This window comes from Arachis ipaensis, chromosome B8, assembly GCF_059453495.1.
Source record: "Arachis ipaensis isolate K30076 ecotype BB chromosome B8, ASM5945349v1, whole genome shotgun sequence".
NCBI lineage: Eukaryota > Viridiplantae > Streptophyta > Magnoliopsida > Fabales > Fabaceae > Arachis > Arachis ipaensis.
In genome coordinates this window covers 32,643,146-32,655,538 of record NC_142443.1, presented here as the reverse complement: position 1 = coordinate 32,655,538, position 12,393 = coordinate 32,643,146, and the positions used below count along the sequence as shown (strand labels likewise).

The 12,393-nt window shown below is 41.7% G+C and overlaps 2 non-coding genes and 1 pseudogene across 2 annotated transcripts; 2 read left to right on the top strand and 1 right to left on the bottom strand.

Moving 5' to 3' along the window:
- Positions 1-1,129: 1,129 nt before the first annotated feature.
- On the top strand, positions 1,130-1,233 carry LOC148547635 (small nucleolar RNA R71). Its single transcript, XR_015897698.1, has one exon. It is a non-coding gene; the product is annotated as a small nucleolar RNA R71 (small nucleolar RNA).
- Positions 1,234-5,171: 3,938 nt separating this feature from the next.
- On the top strand, positions 5,172-5,731 carry LOC148547634 (uncharacterized; annotated as a pseudogene).
- Positions 5,732-12,286: 6,555 nt separating this feature from the next.
- LOC148547633 (small nucleolar RNA R71) lies at positions 12,287-12,393 on the bottom strand. Its single transcript, XR_015898362.1, has one exon. It is a non-coding gene; the product is annotated as a small nucleolar RNA R71 (small nucleolar RNA).

The following is a 12,393-nucleotide window of genomic DNA, read 5'->3' as shown; positions in this document are numbered from 1 at the left end:
ATATACTTGATGAATGCAGGCATTTGTTGAATTGCCTTAATAAATGGTATGTTTACATGCAGAGATGCAAACAAGTCTAGGAACCGTGAGTATATTCTCTTTCCCACAGCACCATTGAGCAGTTGAGGGAATGGTGCATAGAGCTTCAGCAGCTCTTGTTGTGAGATTTTTGGTTCTTTGTGATCTCTATCCTTTTCCTTTGTTGAGTTGTCTTCAGGTTGTTTGTACATTTTTCCTTGCTTGTCTTCAATCTCTTGATCACTTGTAGTGACCATTTTGCAATCTTCCCATCTTACTTTCTTTGCTTCTCCCTTGGGGTTTTTCTCCGTGTCACTTGGGAAGCTATCAGTAGGTTTGGGAATCTTCTCAGCTAAATATCCCACCTGGAATTCCAGCTTCCTAATGGTCTCTCCCTGGTTCTTAATATTGACTCGCACCTCCTCTTTGAACACCTTATTTTCTTGAATCTCTTGGCTTATTCCTTCAAGTAAGGCTTCAATCTTAGAGAGCGTCATCAATTGATGAGTGGTTCAGAGCAGATGTGCTGTTTTAGTTTTGATAAGTGTGTGGAGAAGTGTTGTTGTGGGGGTGTTGAGATGTCCTCTGGGTGAATTGCTGGTGAGCTGCATTGTTGTTGGAGTTGTAACGTCTCTGGTCTTGGTTTTGATCTTGCTCACTTCCCCACCCAAAGTTTGGGTGGTTTCTCCATCCAGGGTTGTAAGTTTTGGAGTATGGATCATAGTTTTTCCTTGGTGAATTCCCAATGTAGTTGGCTTGCTCCTGACTCCCTTCTGCTTCTTCATTTACCCATTCTTGGATTGTTGATGAAGATGAGATTGCTGCTACTTGGTTCCTCTCCATCTTCTTGGTGAGGTCAGCCAGCTGCTGGGTAATGAGCTTGTTTTGGGCCAACAAAGCATCTACATTGTTTAGCTCCATCACTCCTCTTGTGTTCCCTCTTTCGAAAGCATAGAAGTAGTCGTTTTCTGCTACTGTTTCAATAACATCTATGGCTTCCTCAATGGTCTTCTTCTTGTTCAAAGATCCTCTAGATGAATGGTCCACGGCCTTCTTTGACTCATAAGAGAGACCTTCATAGAAAATGTGCAGCTGGACCCATTCATTGAACATGTCAGGTGGACACCTCCTTGTCAAGTCCTTGAACCTCTCCCATGCTTCATACAGAGTCTCACCATCTTGTTGCCTGAAATTTTGAACCTCAGCTCTCAGCCTATTGATTCGTTGAGGAGGGTAGAATCTTGCTAAGAATTTGTTCACCACATCCTCTCAAGTTGTCAAGCTCTCCCTTGGGAAGGATTTCAGCCACTTGGCTGCCTTATCCCTGAGTGAGAAAGGAAATAAGAGCAGTCTATATGCGTCAGGATGAATACCATTAGATTTTACTGTGTCACATATTCTCAGGAAGGTGGTCAAATGTTGATTGGGGTCTTCTTGAACACCTCCTCTAAACGAACAGTTGTTCTGGACAAGGGTGATGAGCTGTGGTTTAAGTTCAAAGTTGTTGGCATGGATTGTTGGCTTTTGGATGCTACTTCCACAATTGCCTGGGTTTGGATTAATGTAAGAGCCCAAAACTCTTCTATCCTCCCCAGCATGATTTGCTCCACCTCCTCTGCCATGGTTGTGAGTCTCTTCTTCATGATGATTTTCCATGTTTTCTTCCATGTTTGGTTCAAAGTATTCCTCAAAGTGTTCCTCCTCTTCTTCAGCACCAACTACTCGTTTTTCTTTTGCCTCCCTCCTTAGTCTAAGGAAAGTTCTCTCAGGTTCAGAATCAAAGGAAGTTGAAGCCCCGCTTCTTCTCCCTGTCATACAACCAACAACTACAAGCAAAGAAAATAGGTGCAGACAGTATTTGTGTCAGAATTACTGTTAGTTGTGGGTGATGCAATATATCAAACAGTTAGTGGGTTAGCAAACAGAATTGAAAATAACAAAGAAAAACAAAAGAGTAGAGGGGGAAGGGAAGAAGTTTAACAGAAACAAAAAGTAAATTACTCAAACAAAAAATGAAATTCACAAAATAAAAATGCTCAATCTAGTGATCTTCCAATTAATCATTGTTGATGCACAATCAATCCCCGGCAACGGCACCATAAACTTGATGCACGGAAAACTTGTCTCTCAACAAGTCTCCCTTCGGCAAGTGTACGGAAGTAATCGTCAAGTAAAACCTCACAATAGAGTGAGGTCGAATCCCACAGGGATTGATTGATCAAGCAACTTTAATTAAAAGAATGTTCTAGTTGAGCGAATCCATAATTTGGGTTGAGAGTTGCAGAAAATAAAATGGCGGGAATGTAAATAACAGAAAAGTAAATGCTGGAATTAAAGGACTGGAAGTAAATGACTGAAAATAAAATACAGAATTGTAAATGGGAATGGGGATTTGCTCATAAAAGTAAATAGCAGAAATTAAAGAGAATGGGTAAGATCAGAGATGGGGAGTTCATTGGGCTTAGGAGATGTTGCAATTCTCCAGATCAAGTTCATTTTCATCTCTTCCTCAATCAATGCACTCATTGATCTCCTTGGCAATCTTAAGTGATTGAATTACAATTTCTTGCAATTCAATCGCTCAAATCTTGATCAATAGCCAATTCCTTGGTCAATTGCTCATGAGAAGAGATGAAGTATGGTCACTGATTATACCATATGCATTTCCCAAATCAAGTGTTGAGAGGGTTATAGTCACATACCCATCCAACCCAATTTGGTCCAGCATGAGAAAGCATTTCTAGCTTGATCTCTTCATTCATCTTTCAAGGTTCAAAAGAGATCCAAGTTTGAATAGCTTCTCTTCCAAGATAACTACTCAATTGGATGAAGATCGAAAGCTTTCAAGTAAAATCAAGAGGAAAGATAGAAGAAGAATAATGAAAATTAGTATTGATCCATCAAATTACAACAGAGCTCCCTAACCCAATGAAAGGGGTTTAGTTGTTCATAGCTCTTGAAAATGAAAACAAAGATGGAGAATACATCATAAAACTAGAAATTGCAAAGAAAGTAAAATACAGAGAGTAGTTCTCTTTTTTCCAGCCTTCTAGAACTCCTTCTCAATTCAAAGCTACTCCTATATATACTACTCTTCTTAGCTTCCAGTGTGATTCTTCAAGTCTTGGGCCTTTGGATCTTGAGTTTAAAGCAGTTCCTTTCTTTATTTGGGCTTGGCTTTACTTGCAGAGAGAAAGTGCGAAGTGGGCGGAGACTTTAGTTCAGGACGTTAGGGGTGTTAATATTTAGTGAGAATATAAGTTCGAGAACGTTAGTGACACTTAACATTGTCACTAACGTTCCAATGCACCCCTTTGCCTCACGTTAAAACCCACGTTAACTAGGTTAACGTGGCTTTTAACGTTGCCTTGTGAACCTTCGAGAACGTTAGTGACACTCAACATTATCACTAACGTTCCAGTGTGCCCCTTCTTGCTTCACGTTAAAGCCCACGTTAACTAGGTTAACGTGGCTTCTAACGTGGCCTTTGCCATCCTTCGAGAACGTTAGTGACATTCAACATTGTCACTAACGTTCCTATGTACCCCTAGGTCTCACGTTAGAGTCCACGTTAACTAGGTTAACGTGGCTTCTAACGTGGCCATCCTTAGCCATCCCAACGTTAGTGACAATGTTGAGTGTTACTAACGTTGGCTCATCCTTCATTCCTCATCGTTAGCTTCCACGTTAACCTAGTTAACGTGGAAGTTAACGTGACTCTTGGGGGTTGTGTGGTTGCTTCAACGTTAGTGACAATGTTGAGTGTCACTAACGTTGTCGACAACTCTTCATCCCTTACGTTAGTTCCCACGTTAACCAAGTTAACATGGGAGTTAACGTGGTACTTTGCATCATAGGCCAACGTTAGTGACAATGTTGAGTGTCACTAACGTTGGCTTCTCTTCCCCCCTTAACGTTAGAGGCCACGTTAACCTAGTTAACGTGGCCTCTAACGTGGCCACTTATGAGTAATTGCCAACGTTAGTGACAATGTTAAGTGTCACTAACGTTGGCTCAACTTCTCTTCTCCACGTTAGAGTTCACGTTAACTTAGTTAACGTGACTCTCTAACGTAGGCATTGATGGCTTTTTGAGAGTGTTATTGGCAATCACTTTTCTCATTAACCTTGCAAGTTACCTCCCCTTTTCTTGCTTCCTTTTGGTCCTGAAATCAAGCAATAAAGTACATCAAAGCTCTAGTCCAAGTCATGAGTAATGCAACATAATAATTGTCACTAAACTTATGCAAAATCCTCATGAAATTATGTAAAATGCACAATATATGCTTGAATCAAGGCATAGGTGAATATCTACCCAAAACTAGCTTATTTCCTAAAGAAATGCATGAAATTAACCTAAAAATAGTAAAGAAAAGGTCAGTGAAACTGGCCAAGATGCCCTGGCATCAGCCTGCTTTTCCTCTAGAATGGCAACAGAATGTGATAGTGTCTCGTTATACTTGGGAGATGCTTGATGAGGTTGAGCGGGCTTTTGTAATTGTTCTTGAAGATATATGGGGGGAACCTCCCCACCTTGATACCAAAAAGATTTTGGGGAACCCGTCCCTGGTCCGAACTGTGTTAGGTACTGTCATCCTTATTTTTATCCTTGTTTTTAGCTTTGCTTCCTCTTTTGTGATTGTAACCCATTACCGTGGTTGGTTCTATTTTTCAGAGATGTCTAAAAATAATGAGTCCATGAAGGCTTTTAAGAAGGCAGGGAAGGCTGCTGCTGCTAAAAACATGTCAGCCAAGGTGGCAGAAGAGGGATCTTCTCAAGTTCTGGTAAAGCCGCCCGTGCCAAGATCACCTGGGCCGAGGAAAGTCATCCCTACTCCTCGGGATCATCTGGCTGACCCTCCACAGACTTCTGTCGCTACCTCTGGTGCTCCTTCCAACAAAAAACAGAAAACAATTGAGCCTTTCAACCTTGATGCTCCTAACTTTGATGCGGTGGAGTTTGTCGATCAGCAGATCGGTCCTTATGGTGCCCTCCCTATGGATGATGTATCACTCCTTCGTCATTTAGATTTTATAACTCGGAGTAGCATTAAGATGGCACATATGGGAGCTGCCCTATATCGAACTGCCCAAAATCTTCCCCTTCATGCTACCAAAGCCTTCATGGAGGAGGCTAAACAGGAGTTCGATCGGATGAAGGGCTTGAAGGAGGAGCTTGAAGTGAAAGTGGCCAAACTGGAGAAGGAGCTGAAGAGCGAGAAGGCTAGCTCTCTTGCCTTGGTGGCTTCTGTAAGGTTGGCCGAGGACACGACATTGAGGCATAAAGACAGCTACGTCACATCCTATCGGGAGGTAATGCGTCTGAGGGAGGAGTTGGAGTCTGCCCGAGTTGATTACTCCGAGCTCCAGGGTCACCTTGTTGGTAGCGTAAATGCTGCTTATGAGAACCTGAAGGAGCAGGTTCGAGTTCTTGCTCCTGAAGTCGACCTTACTCTCTTCAGCCTGGACAATATTGTGAGGGATGGTAAAATTGTCCCTGACGACCCAGATGATGATGATGTCGAACCTTCCTCGCGCCTGCTGCCAAAGTGTCGACTCCTACAGTTCCACCAGCTGGGGTCGTTCATCCAGAATTAGATCCTCATTGCCAAATTTTGAATAGGGATGATGGCACAGTGGATGCAGTGCCTCTCCAGGCTCGCCCTCCTTCACCCCGTGCTGATGCTGCCGAGAAGGCTTCGGATCTTAGCTGAAATTTCTCTTTGTTTGTGTATATTGCCTGGCTTGTGGGCTATTAAACTCTTTATTTTGGAATTGATGTTTTGCTGACTGTTGACACTTTTTAGTTGCTTTTTTAGCAACCTTATTTTGAAAAACAACAAATAGCTTCCAAGTTCTTGGGGCTGATTTGGGTAGCCTCTTTGAACTTGTTTTTATTATATTTCCACGCCTTTGATATCATGTCGATCTTTATCTTAGCTTGGCGCCTTTTTTAGGTTTTTGGTAGTGTTGGAACTTTTCGTTGTATAACACTAAGGTCGCCGATTTCGTTATGTTGGTTTCGTCCGAGCTATTGTTTGATAATCCTCTTTTTTGGACCCCTTTTTAGGTCTCTTTCAAGGATTATTTTGGTAGCTTTATGTTTTGGACCGACTTCTTCGCGTCGAGTTCTTCTAAGTTATTTTTGTAATCCTCTTTTTTGGACCTTGTTCAGATCTCTTTTAGGGATTACTTTTATAACTTTTATGTTTTGGGCCGACTTCATCATGTCGGGCCCTTCTAAGTTATTTTTGTAATCCTCTTTCTTGGACCTTGTTCAGGTCTCTTTCAGGGATTACTTTTATAACTTTTATGATTTGGGCCGACTTCGTCATGTCGGGCCCTTCTAAGTTATTTTTGTAATCCTCTTTCTTGGACCTTGTTCAAGTCTTTTTCAGGGATTACTTTTATAACTTTTATGTTTTGGGCCGACTTCGTCATGTCGGGCCCTTCTAAGTTAAAGTAATCCTCTTTTATAGGGTTGGCCAGACCTCTTTCCAGGGTTTACTTATAACTTGGGTTGACTTGGTCCGAATTCTTTGCCGATTTATAGAAATTGGGTTTAATCTTCGCTTGGTCGACCTTTTGATGAATTTGGTTTTTATCTCTGTTGGTCTTTATCGCGATCGTGCAGTGAATTCGATTTTCACTTTCTGCCGATCTGTTGGTTTATAATCGGACGATGAATGTTTCAGATTAATGCAGGTTGAGAATTTGTAGAATATCTAAACATATTTTATTCGAAAGAAAATGCAAATATGTACATGTGGAGTTTTTACCCTTTTAAGTCGGATAATTTGTGGATCTCAACTTGGTGCCTCATTAAAAAACCTTTTCAGGAAAAAGAGTACACCCTATGCTGAGATCCCTTATCATTCCTAGCTATAGTACCTTCTTAGGTTGCAGGTGTGCCATGACCTGGGAAGCTCTCGCCCTTCGAGTTCGGACAGTCTGTAGTAGCCCTTCCTAAGTACTTCTATGACTCGGTAGGGTCCTTTCTAGTTTGCTGCCAACTTTCCTTCTCCGGGTCGAGTTGTTCTGATATCATTTCAGATTAGGATGAGATCGTTCTCAGCAAAACCTCTTGGCACTACCTTTTGATTATATCTGGAAGCCATTCGACGTTTTAGTACTTCTTCCCTGATCCGAGCTCTTTCTTGGATTTCAGGAAGTAGGTCGTGCTCTTCCCTTTGAAGTTGGGAGTTGGCTTCCTCATTGTAATGAACCGCTCTAGGCGACCCTTCCTCGATCTCTACTGGGATCATTGCTTCCGTTCCGTATGCTAATCGGAAGGGTGATTCCTTTGTGGTGGAATGTGGCGTCGTTCGATATGCCCATAGGACTTGTGAAAGTTTTTCAGCCCAAGCTCCCTTTGCGTCTTGTAATCTCCGTTTTAGCCCAGCCAATATGACTTTGTTGGCAGCTTCGCCTTGTCCATTGGCTTGGGGATGTTCGACGGAAGTGAACTAGTGCTTTATGTTCAAATCGGCTACTAATTTTCTAAAGCCTGTATCTGTGAATTGGGTGCCATTGTCTGTGGTAATGGAGTATGGGACCCCGAACCTTGTGACAATGTTCCTATATAGGAACTTTCGACTTCTTTGAGCAGTGGCGTTGGCTAGAGGTTCTGCCTCGATCCACTTTGTGAAATAGTCTACCCCTACTATGAGGAATTTAACTTGTCCCGATCCCTGAGGAAAGGGTCCGAGAAGGTTGAGTCCCCATTTTGCAAATGGCCAAGGTGAGGTTACGTTGATGAGCTCCTCTGGCAGGGCGATGTGAAAGTTGGCATATTTTTGACATGGTGGACATGTCTTTACGAACTCTATGGCCTCCTTTTATAGAGTTGGCCAATAAAATCCTGCCCGAAGTACTTTTTTGGTGAGTGCTTGTGCTCCGAGATGATTGCCACAGATGCCACTATGTATTTCTTCTAGAACTTCCTTCGTATTGGAAGTCGGTACACATTTTAATAATGGTATTGAGATTCCTCTTTTGTATAGAGTATTGTTTATGATAGTGTAGTATTGTGCCTCCCGTTTTAACCTTTTTGCCTCCTTCTCATCTGTAGGAAGTGTTTCTGTTTTGAGGTAGTTAATTATAGGAGTCGTCCATCCTTGATCTAGACCTGTTATGGCTAGAACTTTTTCCTCTTCCGAGATTAACAGGTTCTGTAGTATTTCCTGGATGAGGCTTCTATTGTTGCCTCCTGGTTTGGTGCTGGCTAGTTTTGAGAGTGCATCAGCTCGGGCATTTTGTTCGCGGGGTATGTGATGGATCTCATATTCCCGGAGTTGGCTGAGCTGTTCCCTGGTTTTACCCAGGTATTTTTTCATAGTGGGGTCCTTAGCTTGGTAGCTCCCCGTTATTTGTGAAGTGATCACCTGTGAGTCGCTGAAGATAATGAGTCTTTGAGCTCCAACATCTTTAGCCAGCTTTAAACCAGCTAGTAGTGCCTCATATTTCGCCTGGTTGTTTGAGGCAGGGAACCCGAATTTGAGAGAGAGTTCAATTTGGGTTCCTTGATTACTTTCAATTATCACACCTGCGCTGCTTCCAGTCTTATTCGAGGAACCGTCCACGTAGAGATTCCATTCTGTGGGGGTTTCCGGGGTGTCTGTAAATTCTGCTATGAAGTCGGCTAAGTATTATGATTTGATGGCTGTCCGAGCTTTGTATTGAAGGTCGAACTCGGACAACTCGACTGCCCATTGTAAGATTCTGCCCGCTAGATCTGTTTTCTGCAATATTCCTTTTATGGGCTGGTTAGTCCGAACCTTAATGGTGTGAGCTTGGAAGTACGGGTGAAGTCGTCGAGATGTTAGTATGAGAGCATAGGCAAATTTTTCTATTTTTTGGTAGTTCAGCTCGGATCCTTGTAATGCTTTACTGATGAAGTATACGGGTTGTTGCCCTTGATGCCAGGGCATTTTGGCCAGTTTCACTGACCTTTTCTTTACTGTTTTTAGGGTAGTTTAATGCATTTCCTTAGGAAATAAGCTAGTTTTGGGTAGATATTCACTTACATCTTGATTCAAGCATACATTGTGCACTTTACATGATTTCATGAGGATTTTGTATGAATTTAAGGACAAAATTGGATGTTGCATTTCCCATGACTTGGACTAGAACTTTGATGCATGTTATTGCTTGATTTCAGGACAAAGGAAGCAAAGAAGAACCACATTAGTGGCTACGTTAGTTACACTAACGTGGAATGGGAGTAACTTGCAAAGTTAATGAGAAAAGTGATTGCTAATAACGCTCTCGAAGCCATCATTGCCCACGTTAAGAGTCACGTTAACTAAGTTAACGTGAACTCTAACGTGGAAGTAAAGAAATGGAGCCAACGTTAGTGACACTTAACATTATCACTAACGTTGGACCAAGATCATGAGTGGCCACGTTAGAGTCCACGTTAACTTAGTTAACGTGGCCTCCAACGTTAAGAAGAAAGGGGGGAGCCAACGTTAGTGACACTCAACATTGTCACTAACGTTGGCCAAAGCACATTAAGCCACGTTAACTCCCATATTAACCTAGTTAACGTGGAAGCAAACGTGAAGGAACAAAGTGGTCGACAACGTTAGTGACACCCAACATTGTCACTAACGTTGGAAGAACACAAGCCCCCAATGAGCCACGTTGACTCCCACGTTAACCTAGTTAACGTGGAAGCTAACGTGAAGAAAGAAGGTGATCGCCAACGTTAGTGACACCCAACATTGTCACTAACGTTGGAAGGAGCCACACATGCCACCATGAGCCACGTTAACTCCCACGTTAACTTAGTTAACGTGGAAGCTAACGTGGATAAGGGAAAGATGAGCCAACGTTAGTGACACTCAACTTTGTCACTAACATTGGAGATGGCTAGCAAGGCCACGTTAGAAGCCACGTTAACCTAGTTAACGTGGACTCTAACGTGGAAAATAGGGGCAATTTGGAACGTTAGTGAAAATGGTAAGTGTCACTAACGTTCTCGAAGATTGGCAAGCCTACGTTAAAAGAGCCACGTTAACTATGTTAACGTGAACTCTAACGTTGGGAAGGGGGAGGCTTCTCAACGTTATTGGGAAAGTTGAGTCCCAATAACGTGTGCGAAGGACATAGTGGAAACGTTAGTGGCAAAATTTGTGCCAGTAACGTTGAGGTTAACGTGGCTTTTAACTTTTGTGAGGAACGTTAGTGAAAAAGGTGATTGTCACTAACGTTCTCGAACCCATATTTTCACTTAACGTTAACACCACTAACTTCCTGAGCCAAAGCCCCTGCCCACTTCATACTTTCTCTCTGCAAGTAAAAGCTAAGCCCAATGAAGAAGAGAACTGCTTCAAACTCAAGATCCAAAGGCCCAAGACTTGAAGAATCAACTAGAAGAACAGAAGAGTAGTATATATAGGAGTAGCTTTGAAATATTTTAGAGAGTTGGAAATTATAGGGAGATTCTTAGCATAGGAACTACTCTCTGTATTTACTTTCTCTGCACTTCTAAGTTTTCATCATGTATTCTCCATCTTTGTTTTCATTTTCCAGAGCTATGAACAACTAAACCCCTGTCATTGGGTTTGGGAGCTCTGTTGTAATTTGATGGATCAATACTAGTTTTCATTATTCTTCTTCTATATTTTCTCTTGATTTTACTTGAAAGCTTTCGATCTTCATCCAATTGAGTAGTTATCTTGAAAAAGAAGCTATTCATACTTGGATCTCTTCTGAACCTTGAAAGAGGAATGAAGAGATCAAGCTAGAAATGCTTTCTCATGCTGGACCAAATTTGGTTTGGATGGATATGTGACTATAATCCTCTCAACACTTGGTTTGGGAAATGCATGTGGTATAATCAGTGACCATACTTCATCTCTTCTCATGAGCAATTGACCAAGGAATTGGCTATTGATCAAGATTTGAGAGATTGAATTACAAGAAATTGTAATTCAATCACTTAAGATTGCCAAGGAGATCAATGAGTGCATTGATTGAGGAAGAGATGAAAATGAAATTGATCCAGAGAATGCAACATCTCCTAAGCCCAATGAACTCCCCATTTCTGATCTTACCCATTCTTTTTAATTTCTGTTATTTACTTTAATTAGCAATTCCCCCATTACCATTTACAATTCTGCAATTTACCTTCAGTCATTTACTTTCAGATCTATAATTCTAGCATTTACTTTCCTGTCAATTACCTTCCCGCCATTTTATTTTCCGCAATTCTCAACTCAAATTTTGGATTCGCTCAACTAGAACAGTCCTCTAATTAAAGTTGCTTGATCAATCAATCCTTGTGGGATTCGACCTCACTCTATTGTGAGTTTTTACTTGACAACAAATTCTGTACACTTGCCGAAGGAAATTTGTTGTGAGACAAGTTTTCCGTGCATCAAGTTTATGGCGCCGTTGCCGGGGATTGATTGTGCATCAACAATGATTAGATTGGAGGATAACTAGATTGAGCATTTTATTTTTGTTTAATTTAAATTTCTGTTTTAGTCATTTACTTTCTGTTTTAGATAACTTCTTCCCTTCCCCCTTACTTTTTCTTTGTTATTTACTATTCATCTCACTAATCCACTAACTGTTTGATATATTGCATCACTCACACTAACAGTAATTCTGACAGATATACTTTCTGCACCTATTATCTTTGCTTGTACTTGTTGGTTGTATGACAGGGAGAAGAAGCGGGGCTTCAACTTCCTTTGATTCTGAACCTGAGAGAACTTTCCTTAGACTAAGGAGGGAGGCAAGAGAAAAACGTGTAGTTGGTGCTGAAGAAGAGGAGGAACACTTTGAGGAATACTTTGAACCAAACATGGAAGAAAACATGGACAACCATCATGAAGAAGAGGCTCACAACCATGGCAGAGGAGGTCGAGCAAATCATGCTGGGGAGGATAGAAGAGTTTTAGGCTCTTACATCAATCCAAACCCAGGAAACTGTGGAAGTAGCATTCAAAAGCCAACCATCCATGCCAACAATTTTGAACTGAAGCCACAGCTCATCACCCTTGTTCAGAACAACTGTTCGTTCGGAGGGAGTGTCCAAGAGGACCCCAATCAACATCTAAACACCTTCCTGAGAATATGTGACACAGTGAAGTCTAATGGTGTTCATCCTGACACCTATAGACTGCTCTTATTTCCATTCTCACTCAAGGATAAGGCAGCCAAGTGGCTGGAATCTTTTCCAAGGGAAAGCTTGACAACTTGGAAAGACGTGGTGAACAAATTCTTAGCAAGATTTTAACCCTCCTCAACGAATCAATAGGCTGAGAGCTGAAGTCCAAACTTTCAGGCAACAAGATGGTGAGACTCTATATGAAGCATGGGAGAGGTTTAAAGACCTAACAAGGAGGTGCCCACCAGATATGTT